The sequence below is a fragment of the Notamacropus eugenii genome, chromosome 1 (genome assembly GCF_028372415.1).
Source record: "Notamacropus eugenii isolate mMacEug1 chromosome 1, mMacEug1.pri_v2, whole genome shotgun sequence".
Taxonomy (NCBI): domain Eukaryota; kingdom Metazoa; phylum Chordata; class Mammalia; order Diprotodontia; family Macropodidae; genus Notamacropus; species Notamacropus eugenii.
In genome coordinates, this window is record NC_092872.1 from 482,809,093 (window position 1) to 482,824,450 (window position 15,358).

A 15,358-nucleotide genomic window follows, 5' to 3' on the forward strand; every position below is an offset into this window, starting at 1 on the left:
AATTAGGGTGAATTGTAATGCTGGTACTACCTACCTTACAAGGTTAATAAAGGAGGTATTTTGTAAATCTTAAAACATTATGGAAATGAGAGCTGTTGTTAATATTTATTGTTGAATGAATAAATGCATATTCCCCAAGTAGTTCCTGCATTTCGAGGAGCCCAGAAAACTAATGATCTCTGCATCTACATAGGAAATAGAGAGACTCATCCTGGATTGTTTCCCTTGAGTACCCAAATTTAAAGTTTTATGCCTTTCTCAGAGGTAGTGAGACTGTGAGAGCTGGGGAAATGTCATGAGCGCATGAGCCAAGAAGTGGCGAGGTGAAGGCCAACCAAGGTATGCTGGCTAAGAGGGCCATCTGGTGGTCTGAGGCCTACATGAAAGGGCCCTGGATTTGGATGTAAGGACCAGTGTTAGAATCCCAGGCTCCCAGATTAGGTGAACGGCACCAGAGAGGTCATCTATTCCAACCTCTTATTTTACAGATGGCCTAGATTAAAATCCAGGATTCAAACCCAGTTCTCCAAATCTATCACTATCTCCACTATCCCATACTGAACCCTGGGTCTACTCCTTGGTATCTGTGTGATCTCAACCAAATCATTCATATTCTCTGGACCTCAGTTTCCTCATCTGTAAAATGAAGGCCCCTAAATTTCCTAAGTTCTAAATATTCTACGTCCACATCTATAAAGTGAGACAAGAATAAATGGAGACCCACAGAGAGAAAGGAAAAGGAGGTAGAGGGGGAGGATAGGAGGACAAGGACCATGGCAATAATCCCATGTGAGCCCACAGAGGTTGGATATGCAACCTTTGTGGTCAGAGCAATTCAAGTTAAATACAAAAAATGAATACAAGGTAATACTAGCAGCTGTGAGCATCAGGAAAGACTTCATGGAGAAGGCAGAGGTGAAGAGGGATTGCATTCCAGACATGGAGGATGGCAGAAATGGGTGACTGGCCAGTATGGCTAGATAGCAAAGTGCACGTAGGGGTTAAAGTGTAAGAAGTCTGGAAAGAGAAAGGGGCCAGAATGGGAGGAACTAGATGCCAACAAAGGAAATTCCATTTGATCTTAGAGGTAGTAGTGAGCCACTAGAGTTTACTGAATGAATTCTAAAAACAGTGTGTGACAAGCACCGGGTACCCACATACACTTCCTCCTTCAAGAAGCTTATATTCCAACGGGGGAGACAACACAGATAGAAAAGCAAAGCAAGGAAGGGAATTTTAGTCAAAAAAATTATGGAATGGTAAGGGCAAGGGGGTTCATAGGAGAGCAGACTAACAGAAACAAATGAAGAAGGAGGCTGGAAAAGAGGGAGAGAAGTAAAATAGGGCTGGGACTTGACTGAAATAGTCTTCCAAGAGAGGCAGTCATCGGTCAGAAGAACAAAGGCCACAGGGCAAAAGTTCCTCCCTCCCGAGCATGGTCTCAGATAGTCAAATTGGAAGGTGGTGAGGGACAGAGAGTGAAGTGGGATAACAAGATCAGACCTGGGCATTTGGGAAATGCAGAATGGATTGGTGCAGGGAGAGATTTAAGGCAGGGAAACCAAACGGGAGGCTCAGGTGAGAGGTAATAAGGGCTTGAGCCTGGCTGAGGGCTCTGGGCATGGAGAGAAAGGGATATTAATGGGAGACATCTTTGTGAGACAGAAATGACAAGATTTGATCAGCTGATTTGGATATATAGAGAGATTAAGAGAGAGGAGTGAAGGAAAAAAAAGGTTTCTGATTTGAGGGACTTGAAGGATGCTGATGCCTTCAAGAGAAGCACTGAAGAGGAGTAGCTTTAGGGGGAAATGTAACTGGTTTTGTTTTGGATGTGTTGACTTTGGGTTCCTAGGAGGTATCCATATCAAAATATCCAATAGGCCGCTGGTGATTCAGGACTGGTGCTCAAAAGAGAGGCTAGAGCTGAATATATAGATATGGAAGTCATCTGCATAGGATCAGGGGATAGGGACTAGACATGGGCATTAGGAAACTGCCTCTACCCCTGCAGGGCAGAGATTTCTCTGCAATTCAGTCACAGAAAGTGGTTTAGACCATTGAGGGGGTTAAGTAATTTGCCCAGAGTCAAAAGCCTGTAGATGTCAGAGGGAGGACTTGAACACAGGTCCTTCTAGCTCCAAGGCTAGCTCCTCTGTCCTCTATACCACACTGCCTTTCGTGAACCCAAAGGAGATGAAGTAGTAGAAGACCTCTAGCCTTTGGGGGTAATCCTCAATCAAGGATTAAATTCTTCTCTTGCTGCCACCTTGTGACCATAACTGGGATTACATATCCTAGGCTCAGATTTTCAGAATGCTTCAAAAAATGAAGAATTTCAAAGTCATCGGAATCATAAAAGTTAAAAATGGAAAAGATCTTAGTGGTCCAGACATTTGGAAAGCCTCATTTTTCAGATTAAGAAACTAAAGTCCAGAGAGGAGCAGCGTAATAGAGTGGAAAGACTGTCAGATTTGGAGTCTCTGGATCTGGGTTTAAATCCCACCCTTGAGGATGACTACCTATGTGACCTTGGGCAAGTCACAACTTGCCTCAGTTTCTTCATCTGTAGATTGAGGGGATTGGATTCAATGTACTCTCAGGTCTTTTCAAGATCTAGGATCCTAGACTTTTCCCAAGGTCAAGTAGGTAGAAATAAGAGCGTGGGGATTGGTCTACAACGTTCCTCTGGCTCCAATCTTGTGGTCAATGAGGCAACAAGTATTCATTAAGCATTTACAGTTTTAAAAATTGCACTGTTACATTATTACTTAGAAAATGAAACGTTACTTTTAACAACAAAAGTGAAGTCTTTTGTTGTTTTAACAAATCTAATCATTCAAGAACAGTCAATCAACAAGTATTTACTAAGCCTTTACTATGTGTCAAAGTCTAGGGATACAAAGAAAGGTAAAAAAAAATATGGTCCTTACCCTCAAAGAACTCACATTCTAATGGGAGAGATAGCGTGCAAAAACTTGAATATACAAGATTCGTACAGTGTAATTAGAAGGTAATCACAGAGAGAACACACTTTGGAAGCAGGAGGAGAAGGAGAAGATACTGGTGAGATCTGGGTTGAGTCTTTCAGGAAGTCAGAAAAGCCAGGAAGCAGAGGTAAGGAGGCATTCCAGGCAAAGGCGATTGTCAGTGAGAAGGCATGGAATCTTGCACCCACATTAGTTTCTTTGCACACCAATGAAGATCACACTCCTCTGTGCCTTAGATGGTTTTATAAGTTGCCATAATAAAAAATAATAATAACAACCAAATAAAAAAATACTCTAAATCACAAATAACAAGATAGGTAAAAACCAAAACAACACTGAAGTTTTACCTCACACCCAGCAAAATGGCAAGATAATGAAAGAGAGAAGTCAATATTGGAGGGGCTGTGGAAAGATGCATACTAATTCATTGTTGGTGGAATGGTGAGTTGTTATAAGCATTCTGAAAAGTAATTTGGAATTATGCTAAGAAGGTGAGTAGAACATCCATTCCTTTTGGCTCAGAGATTCCACTGCTAAGTATATGCTCTCAAGAGGCCAATGACAAAAAGACAGGTTTCATAAACATCAAAATATTTATATTAGCACTTTTGGTGACAGCAAAGAAGTGAATACAAAATAGTCTCTCATCTTTTGGGGAATAGATAAACAAATTATAATACATGAATGTAAAGGAATATTGCATGAACATGATGAATACAAAGATTTTATTTTTACTATATTAGTTATATTTTATTTTATGATATTTTATGAACATAATAAATGTAAAGAAACATGAAAAAACTTCGATGAACTGATGCAAGAGGAAGTAAGCAGAACCAGGAAAATAATATGAACAATGACCTTACAACAGTATAACTGGAAAGACATTACCCACAAAAGAATAGAACTGAGTGTTGGGAAAACTATAAAGATTAAGCTTGGCCCCTGAGAAGAGATATGAGAAGACATCTCCTACCTCTTCTCCACAGAGATGGGGACCCACAGGTGTGTAACACTGCATATAACATCAAGTGGTTTTTTTAATGTATTGAATCATTTTTCTGATTTTTCCTCTACTTTGTCTTTTTTTTCAATGCTTTATTATAAGTGATAACTCTTTGGAAAAGAAGGCAGCTAAGTGGCCCAATGGATAGAGCACTGGGCTTGGAGTCAGGAAAATTCATTTTCATGAGTTCAAATCCAGCCTCAGACATTTACTAGCTATGTGACTCTAAGTCACTTAACCCTGTTTGCCTCAGTTTCCTCATCTGCATAATTAGCTGGAGAAGGAAATGGTAAACCACTCCAGTATCTTTGCCAAAAACAAAAAGAAAACCCAAATGGGGTCATCAAGAGTCAGACGCAACTGAACAACAACTCTGGGAAGGGGAAGGAACCAGATACAGGGAGAAATCAAACCCTCTAAATGTTTATAAAAACACAAGATTTCGATAAAATACTTTTTCTTTTTTTGGTGGGGGGAAGTAAAAAAATATCAAACCATTTTTTCATCAAGCCACTAGGAAACTATGACATAGCCTTGAAACACTGAATAGGAAGGCTATGTTAATTGCATCAGTAAGAAGATGGTATAAAGAGAACAAGATCTTTTCCAACACAATGCCTAGTACTAGCATGCTGCTCCAAGTTTTAACCAATAGAGATAAATGGATAAATGGTGCTACCTGCCTCTTATATTCTGGGATAGAAAAAAGCTCTCCTTTGCTATCTGCTTAGAAGTTTAAGTTGTTTTCCTACCTTTTCCTGTCCTAAGAAGTTCCTTTCAACAAATTGTTTCTGTGAAAGAGGGCAAATGAGCAGGATCAGGGTCAGGTATCACATCTTCCTCTGCTTTGGGGAAAACTAACTGACCCAAACCAGTCATCTACCATTCCATCAAGCAAGAGGCTTAAGACTGTTCTGTAAGCAAAGAGAGGCTTTCTTTGGCCTTAACTCAAAACTGTTTCACGTTAGTCTCAAAAAACACTAACTGAAGTGTTGATCCTGTAGTACCTTCCAGAAGGGCAAGGCAAAGTAACCTGAGCAGCAGTCCTAGAAAAGTCACTGTGAAGGAACCTGAGCTTCATATGCCTGGTGGGAGATTTCCCATTTATGATCTTGCTTGGTGTCCCAGTGAAAGCTGGCTTGAGCCCTGTCTTCATCAAAAGAAAAGTCTTTCCTCAGACTCCGTTCTGAATGCCAGTTCTTATACTGGGGAGAAAAGCACAACTGTGTTTCTCTTTTCCAGTCAGTAGTGAATTCATGGCTGCTGTTTTCTGGTGTATGGGAAATGGTTCAACCAAGTGGATGTGAAGTTGGCAGCAAACAAAAGTGGACAGCTACGTCAGGGATTTATACCAGATGGGAGGTAGGTTGGGGAGAATAACTGCTAATACCTATAAACCAAAACGTTTATTCCAGCTTCTAGGAATGGACTATCTCTGAACCAGCTGAAAGCTGTTAAGGGTCATCTTCCCCAAAGGGATGGGCCTGGGTACTATTAGCTCTCCAGACTACCTTCAATCCAGAGATGAGCACCAATTTCTTCCATTTCTTCACCTATGGGCTAAAACATAGAATGGAATCCACAGAGTCCAGAGGCAGATGTGAAATTCCCATAAAGGTATTCTTAAACTTGCTACCAACCTCAATTTCTTCATTCTTACATTTTCACTGAAAGGCAAAAATTTCCATACATTTTTACAAATAGACCCATTCTCCCACCCCAGATGACTACTGACAATGACTCTATTTTGCAATAGATGCCAGAGAATCCTTCATCTTCTTGGTCATGGTGGGGATGAGGTGCATGTGGCCATCAGCGTATTTGGTCACACATATTTGGTCCAGATCTGTAGTATTTGCCAATTTCTGACACATTGCAATTTTAACAATTGTGTGTTGGGAGCTGGTATGAGCTGGCTCCAGCACACCCATGGATATGATTAAGGAACAACTCACAAAATCCACCTCACTGGTTCCTATGATTTTAAGACTCCCTTATATATCCTGAAAGATCTCAGAAGAAATCTAAAAGAATTACTGATTAGTGGTATCATCTCAGAGACGAGCAGTCTATATGACTCACTTCTTCCTTTAAGATGCTCCTCAAGGTTCATCCCCTTGCACTGCTTCCCAAACTATCTTGTATTCCACTACTTTATATATGTTTGTATTTATTTACTTCACATTAATGTTACATATAATTATATATGGACTTTTCACCCCCATTGGAGTATAAGTTTTTATGAAAAGGAATTGTTTCATTCTTTGTACTTGTATCCCCACAGCACCTAGAATGGTGCCTGCTACATGGTAGGTGCTTAATAAATAATTTGTTCATTAGAGATCCAGGTGTATATAAGCAGTACCCTGTGCCAAAAGTTCAAGATGTCCAACCAGTGGTATTCTGTATTGAATTTAACCAATGCGGGGGGGGGGTGCAGCTAGGTGGTGCAGTGGATAGAGCACCAGTGCAGGAGTCAGGAGGACCTGAGTTCAAATCTCACCTCAGACACTTGACACTCACTAGCTGTGTGACCTTGAGCAAGTCACTCAACCCCAATTGCCTCATCCTGGGTCATTTCCAGTGATCCTGATGAATATCTGCTCACTGGATTCAGATGGCTCTGGAGGAGAAGTGAGGCTGGTGACCTGTACAGCCCTCCCTCACTCAAAACAAAGTCAAGTGCAAGTCATGTCATCATTTCCCTGATGGCATGGTCTTCTTGGACAATGAAGGATGAACACATACACACACACAAAGCCAATGGGATACTATTAGGTAGATCCTAATGAAAGAGGAAGGCAAAGAAAATATACCATTTATCATAGATTTAGATCTAGAAGGGATCTCAAAGATTATCACAGGGGTGAGGAAACTGTGACCTCGAGGCCAAAGCCACAGGTTTCCCATCCCTGATTCTAATACAAGCCCTCATTTTATAGATAAGAAAAATGAAAAATCCGGGAAAGCTAAGTGACTTTCCCAAGGTCACACAGGTAGTAAGTACAGATCAGAGAAAGACCGAAACCAGGGTTTTCTGAATCCAGAGCCATATTTCTTTCCACTACACCATGCTGCCTCTCAAATGAGCACCTTGATTCTAACCAGAACAAGCATATGCTCCAGGGCAACTCAGAGGCCCCTGTAACTTTTCAACAGTTTATGGAGAAGGAAGTTGGAGCCAAGAATTACACTGAAATATTAACTAACTTGAATGATCTCATTGCCTTTGCAATGACATTGGAAAACATAAGAAAAGACGGGTGAAAGTTTTGATCAGCTGGAAGAAGCTGGTCTGATTCTATCAGTTAACAAAGGCCAATTGTAAAGAAAATTTAAGCATATGAGTTATATTTTGTCTCAACAAGGAGTACATATTGACTCAGAGAAAATAGAAATACTCATCAGCTAGAGACGATTCTAAGCACCTCAGAATTTAGTACTTTTCTAAGATTTTGTGGCTGTTATCTCAAATATGTAAAGAACTCTGCAGTTGTTTATAAACCACTGAATGTTCTCATATATGGATATACAACTAGCAGAAAGACAAGAAAGGCCTGAGCCCTTTGCCCTAATCTGGAGATTATTGGCATGAGAAATACAAGTGCCTTTTTAAGGATATAGTCAATAGCCTCATGCATGTACCAGTATTGGTCTGTGCAGATTCATTCTAGCCCTTCATGCTGGACACTAGTATTAGTCTAGAAGACTTGAGAGTAGTTTTGGACCAGACACCTGTTGCATTGTCCATTAGAGGACTTATTACCAATGAGACCCATGGTATTCCATACAAACGCTAGTTGCTGGCTTTGAAGTCAGCTGTCACTGAGAAGTTCAAAGAATGAGAATGGAATAATGGAATGGAGGGACAGCAGTCTATCAGCTTATATTTTTGATCAGCATCAGGTTTGGACACTGTCTGACACACCATCTTTGGATGGGTAACACTAAGAGTTCAGCATGAGTCATTGGTGAGGGAAGAATAATGTGGATGGAGATGCAAGTGACCCTGAAACTATGCTGCCAACCAGAGGAGAGAGTGATGACTATCTGTGATGCCCAGTGAATTAGTCTGCAATCAAATGGAAGTAGAACAGAGCATCTGGGGCTTCTACCAGGAGATGTGTCATCAGTGAATGTGAAATTGGTCACATTGAACCAGTCCCTTTTCCCTTTCCATCAGTTGTCCTTGAAAGACTAGTGATGAGCACAGATTCATGATGGAAGACTGAGAGGTTATATAAGCCAAGAAGAGAGGGGCAGACCCTTGGGAACTCAGACTCTATTCCCTAGAAGACACCCCACTTTTGAGACAATGACAGAAAGAAGCTCTACAGTGGAGTACTGTACTTGACTGTAATTGATCTGACACAAGGTATCAGGAAGCAGTTGCTGCTACCCAAAGCATTTTGCTGTGAAGACCATACATGATGACTCTGGACATTGAGTCAAGATAGGCTACTTGAGCCAGAACCCAATTTTCCTGATTCCCCAAATCCTGTTTGGTAGCTAAGACTCATCTGTACACAGACCATGCTGTACATTATATCCAGCCATCCTCCAAAATACCATGACCTACTCAACATGGGCATCTTGCTATCTTTGCCCTGTCATTGTGTACATACCACATATCCCCACCACTTGCTTTTGCTCTGAAAATAGATATCAAGTCATTGCTCCTGGAAAAGGCATAACAACCAACTAACCTGAGGCTTCACTCCTAACACTTTGGACTTCCAAGAGCAAAATCCCTTTCCCTGATCACCACTCCCCTAGAAGTGTCGTCTTCCCCTTTTGGAATATAAGCTTCTGGCAAGGTGTGGTAGAACATGTCTGTAATCCCTGCTATTGTGGGAGGGGGAGGCTGGTAGACTGCTTGAGTTCAGGAGTTCTGAGCTGCAGTAGGGCTTAGTCATCATACTAACTCTGCCACCAATATGGTGAGCCCACATCAGCTAAGGGCTATCTAAGGAGTGGGGAACCAGCACAGAATAGGTTAAAGCTTCCACATCAATCAGCATTGGGATAAGATCTGTAAGTGACCACTGCACTTTGGAAGGGGAAAGAGAAAGAATGTAAGTTCCTTGAGGGCAAGGACTATCTCATTTTTCTATTTATAGTTCTAGCACCTAGCATATTGTCTGGTATGTAGAGATCTCCAGAAGAAAGAAATGATGTGGTATTTTCAGCTTTATCCCAGAAAATGAGATTCAAATAACTATATGAAGCCATAATATTTGAGTAGTTTAATAACGAAAGAAAGGAAAGAAGGAAGGAAAGAAGGAAGTAAGGAAGGAGGAGAGGAAGTAAGGAATGAAGGTGGGGAGCGAGAGAGCGAGGGAGGGAGAAAGGGAAGCAACATAGTAGAGTGCAGTGGTGTCAAATTCAAATAGAAATGGGGGCCACTAATCTGTACATAAGGATCCTGGTGGGCCACATATTGACTTAGAAAACCATATGTTAACATAATCTATGTTTTATTGTATTTTTAGTTATTTTGTTAAGTATTTCCCAATTCTATTTTAATATGGTTCAAGCTGCACTTGGGAATGTTGAGGGCAGAGATTGTATGTTTGATCCTTCTGATATAATGGTGCACATGCTGGCTTGGGAATCAAAGGACCTTGATTCATATACCACCTCTGATACCTGCCTGGTGTGTGACCTTCCTCTGTTTCCTCATTTGTTAAATATTAGGGTTGACCTAGATGACCTCTGTAATCCCTTCCACTTCTAGCTCTGTGATCCTAGGAAATTAGAGGTCTTTAAGATTTTTGAAAAGAGGTTTAGAAAAAAAGGGAGAGAACTTTAATAAAGTAGGTGGACACAGTGAAAAAGAGCCTGGCTGAGGCAGACAAGAATGAGACTTGTCTTCCCTAATGGGCAAGGCTGTACCCAAGGACAAATTCATAAAACTTAACAAGCATTTCTAAGTCACAGCCATTTTTCTCTTCTCATCAGCTATCATAGGGTCCCTTAAACTAGGACTGTCTCAATTCATAGTATATAATTTGTGGGATTTATTACCTTTCTTATGATGTATATAAGGATATGTTTGCTTCCTAGAGTTTGGAATTTCAAGACCTAGTAAATGTAAAACAAAAGAGAATGTACATGTGCTGATATTACATATGCACATTATATGAAGTTATATTCAAAATAAGACCTTTTCCCACCATGTTAGGATCTTTGGTTATTAGAGGCTTAGATAAAATCTTTCCTCTATAGAATCTGAGATGGCATTCATATATACAATCCCCAGTGGGGAAAAAACCACAAACACCTTCAACAAATGACTTTTGATGCTCACTTGAGAGATTAACTGAAGGCCAGCTCCCTGACACTGACCAACCAATTTAGAGGTAATACTTCCTGGCAACCCTTGTACTCAAAATAATTGGCTCCTATTTTATATGTGCATGTAGTTATAATTGCTTCTTCATTTCTTTTGCTTTAACTCTTGAAATAGTCCAAGAAGTTCATCCAGATCACAAATACTCACCATGGTTATCCCACAGGGCTCCATCCTGGGCCTTCTTCTCTTCTCCCTCTATAGTACTTCACTTGGTGCTCTTATTGATAAAATTATCATCTCTCTATGGATGATCCTCAGATCTACTTGTTCAGACCTCACCTTTCTGCTGGCCTTCAGTCGCACATCTCTAACTACCTATTACATATCTTAAACTGGATGTCCTGCACATATATTCAACCCAACATGTTCAAAACTTAGCTTATTACCTTTCCCTTCAAACCTTTGTCCCTTCCAACCTTCCCTGTTACTGTCAAAGGGACCACCATCCTCCCAGTATCCACAGGTTCATGATCTAAGCGTCATCCTGGACTCTTTATCCTCTCTCATCCTCCATATTCAATCTGTTGCCAAGGCCTATCAATTTCCCTTCATATCATCTCTTGCATTTGTCCACTTCTCTCCTCTGACTCTGCCACCACCCTGTGTAGGCCTTCATCTCCTCACACCTAGACTATTGCAATAATAGCCTGATGGTTGGTCCTCCTGCCACTGGACTCTCCACTCCAGTCCATCCTTCACTTATCTGTCAAATTAATTCTCCTAAAGTACAAATATGACCACATTACCTCCCCAACTCAATAAACTCCAGTGGCTTCCTATAACCTCCAGGATCAAATACAAAATCTTTAATTTGGTATTCAAAGCCCTTCATGACCTGTAGCCCTCTCCACCACCTTCCCAGTTTTCTTACACCATTTACCCTGCTCTGCTCAGGTACTTTGTGATCCGGTGACACTGGCCTCCTCACTCCTCCTCAAAAAGACATCCCATCTCCCACTTCCAGGCATTGCCACTGGCTGTCCACCCTGCTTGAAATGTTCTCTCTCTTTATCTCCACTTCCTGGTTTCCCTGGCTTCTTTTAAGTCTCAGCTAAAATCCTACTTTCCACAAGAAATGTTTCCCTATTCCCCTTAATTCTAGTGCTTTCCTTCTACTGATTATTTCCAACTTATCCTGTAGATAGCTTGATTGTATATGGTCATTTGTACATTGTCTCTTATATTAAACTTTAAGCACATTGAGATCAGTGTACAGTGGCACACAGCAGTTGTTTAATAAATGCTTACTGACTGATTGACTAATTCCTCCAATTATAACTTCATAGGTGAGTGTCCACCTTAACTCAAATGGCCCCATAGCATCTGTGGTCATAACATAAGAACCTCCACATCTCCATTGTTAGTCAACCTCAAGTAGAATTGCAAACATGCCAATATCATATTATCATCCCCCACAACCAGTTACTGGGCTCAAATATCCCAAAACATAGAACCAGAAGCAGATACAACTGTTCCCTACCAATCACCCTCCTAGAACCCCCCAAAATGAAGAAGTATCCCAACCACACACCAGAGATGGAACTTATCCTGTACAAAAGGGGGGAAAGCCACCTTTCAGAGATGCCATACTATCACTCCAAACTAGGCATAGATTTAGAGGGCCACAGCATCCCACTGTCTCCCCTGTCTCCAGTTGGCTATAAAGAGTATTCTCTCATAAATCTCACTTGGATATGCAAATCTTGTGTGTGGGTTTTTTGCTTTTCCATTTCTAATTGCACATGCTGAGTTACCACATAATGACTCATTTGGAGAGGCCCTTGCTGGCATTAAAATGAGGAGGAGAAACTGATCACTTTGAAATTTCTTAAAGTTCACACAGAGCCTTATTCAAATTTCTGCGATGATGCCACACATAAATGACATACATAATGTTTGTGTTATTCAATCATTTCAGGCACATCCCACTCTCCATGACCCTATCTGGGGTTTTATTGGCAAAAATACTGTCATGGTTTACCATTTCTTTCTCTAGATCATTTTACAGACGAAAAACTGAGTTACACAGGTTAAATGACCTTTTCAGGGTCACATAGCTAGTAACTGTCTGAAGCCATATTTGAACTCAGAAAAATGAGTCTTCATGATTCCTAGCCCAGAGCTCTATCCACTGTGCCACCAAGCTGTCTTGTAAATATATAACATTTATATTACATAATATATGATATGTATATATATCTACTAATCAATCAATAATCCTTTATTAAACTCTTGCTATGTGCTAGGCTTTAGAGATGCAAGTTGGTTGGTTGGTGTCCTTTGTTCTGGAAGAGGACCAAAATGGCCTCACTATATTAGAGTTAAGTTGCAATGCACCTGACTGTGGCTGTTCGGACCAATGGGAGTAGTGGCTTCATCTTCCATTGTGCACTCAAGGAGACTCAGCTTTGACACTCAGGTTTCTGAGGAGGTCAGAGATGGATCATTTCTGTTGTGATTCCAAGTGCTAAGATAAGGATGTAGAGCCTGGGTCCAGTGGCTTAAACACCTGGTCCAGTGTAAAGTAGTGATTGACATCAAGGTGGATGGTCCAACAGGAGACCCTGTCATTGGCAGATGTCTTCTGAACAAACATGTCATGTACAGAAAGATTGTGGTGGAAGGAATTCTTCCAGCCCCATTTGGCAATGTACTTCAAGTAGGGAAAGTGATCCTCAGTTCAGGTACAGATATCTTTCAAGGTCATGTGTTTCCGCTCAGTGTTGTTGATGGCAAACTGAATCATGATCATATATGAATAAGATGGTCTTTCCAATATAGAGTCCTTCCAGGAGGCTGATGCAGCCAGGGATTCTTCCACCTTGACTTGGCTCCAGATGCTGATTCTCCTTCTTCTCTATCTCTTGCTTAATGCATCAGGAATCCAGTCCATTAAAACTCATCTTTCCTGATCACTGAATATTGGCTATAATCCAGCACAGCCCTCCAGTTCCCATCACCCACTGGAATGGGTCTGGGGAGGGTCACATCTTGAATTGAAGGTTTTGGTCTCATGATCTCAGCTATCACTTCTGCTCTTGTGGCCACTTCATTTCCTTGGTTTGGGGCTTGGGATCCAGGAGGATGGGCAGGGGCCCATCCACTGCTGATAAGGGTGAATTTGTTGGACCCACTGCTACCAACTTCTTTTCCTTTGGCAGTCATGGCTGCAGCGATGTTCTTGACATCTGTGTTGGTCCCAGCTACCACCACTTGAGTTTTCAGCATGGTGGGATGGTTGGTAATCTTGATGTCTGTTGGAAACATCTGAAGATCCAGTTCCTCCACCTTTTTGAACAACTTCATTTGGCCAGACACTTGTTGAGCAAACCAATACAACCTCAGAATGCTCTACCACAAGTCGCACATGAGTAGTTCATGTGAACATTTGGGATGGGTTCTCTAAATTTGCACATATTGCATTTCTTTTGAACTGTTTCAATTCTGCTTTGCTCATCACCTTCTCTGATATGGGCATGCCATGCTGGGTGGTCCTGTGCCAGTGTCTCTCATGTTGTGCAATCAGAGATACAAGTACAAAAACAATGAAACCATCTTCACTCTCGAAGAACTTATTATTGCCTCCAGCTCTGTTGTACACATATCCCCTGAATAAATCACATAATGTACATACTTGACATTATATACATGACCTGACTAAACCAGTTCACCTCTCTTAGCTTCAGTTTCTTCCTCTGTAAAACAGGGATGTTACTTAATGTGGAAATTTGTTTTGTGTGACATGATGTGTGTGACTTTTTTTTTAATTTCTTGCCTTCTCAATGGGTGGAGATGGGGAGGGGAGAGGGGAAAGAAGACAATCAGAAAATGAAAGTAAAATAAAATTGAATGGGGGAAAAAGGAAAATAAAGATGCAACAGACCAGTTCAATTTTTATTTATTTTTTAAATAAAATTTTATTTTTGAAATTTCCCCCCCCCTACTGCATCCCTACTTCCATTCCCTCTAAGAGTCATTCCTTATAACAAAGAAGAAAAAAGAGAAGTTAAGTGAAATTAAATCAACAGAGCCTGATCTTATATGGAGTTTTCCGTACTTGTGGTCACCCACCTCAGCATTTCTTCTTGGAAGCCAAGCTTGCTCATGATAATTCAGCAGCATTGTGAGTGTTTTGTTTCCTTGTAGTGGTGGCTGTTTTTCCATTTACACTGTTCTAGTAACTGTGTACATTGTTTCCTGGCTTCTGTCTCCTTTGCTTTCCATCAAGGCTTCTCCATAATGACTAGGGTATGTGTCCTTGGGCCTTCTCCTGGCTAGTATGACCAGGTGGGAAAAAGAAATCAGAGATGTTCAGATTTTCTCAGTTTTTCAGTATTGGAGGAGTTTGAACTGGTGCAGCCATTTTATAAAGTAATTGGGAACTATATACCCCTGAATTATTCAACTAGATATACCCCTTGACCTAACTATGCCAGTCCTAGGCCTATGCCTCCAAAGAGATAAAAAAAAAGGAGGAAACAAACTCAAATGTACAAAATATTTAGAACAGTCCTTTTTGTGGTATCAGAGGACTGAAAACTAGGTTGGGATGCCCATTAATTGAGAAATAGCTCAACTAATTTTGGTATATGTATGTAATAGTTGTATTGTAACAAATTATGAAAGGAATGATTTCAGAGCAACCTGGAAAGACTTATATAAACTGATGCAGAGGAAAATGAGCATAACCAGGAAAACAAGTTATACAGTAACAACATTGTAAAGATAAACAGCTTTAAATGACTTCAGAACCCTAATCAATGCACTGACCAACCATGATTCCAGAGGACCCCTGATAGACTATACTACCTATCCTGACATAGAGGTGATAGACTCAAGATTAAGGTGAGACATATGTATTTAGACATTGATAATATGGTAATTTGTTTTGCATGATTATGCATATTTGTCATGAGGATTTTCTTTTCTTCTTTTTAAAAAAAAATTATTCAATGGGACAAGCAGGAAGGGAGGAGATAAAATAAATGCTTTTAAAAAATAAAAATA

At 40.6% G+C, this 15,358-nt stretch overlaps 1 pseudogene; it reads right to left on the reverse strand.

The window, feature by feature from the left end:
• Positions 1–12,672: 12,672 nt before the first annotated feature.
• LOC140518514 (forkhead box protein M1 pseudogene) lies at positions 12,673–13,657 on the reverse strand (annotated as a pseudogene).
• Between the last annotated feature and the right edge of the window lie 1,701 nt (positions 13,658–15,358).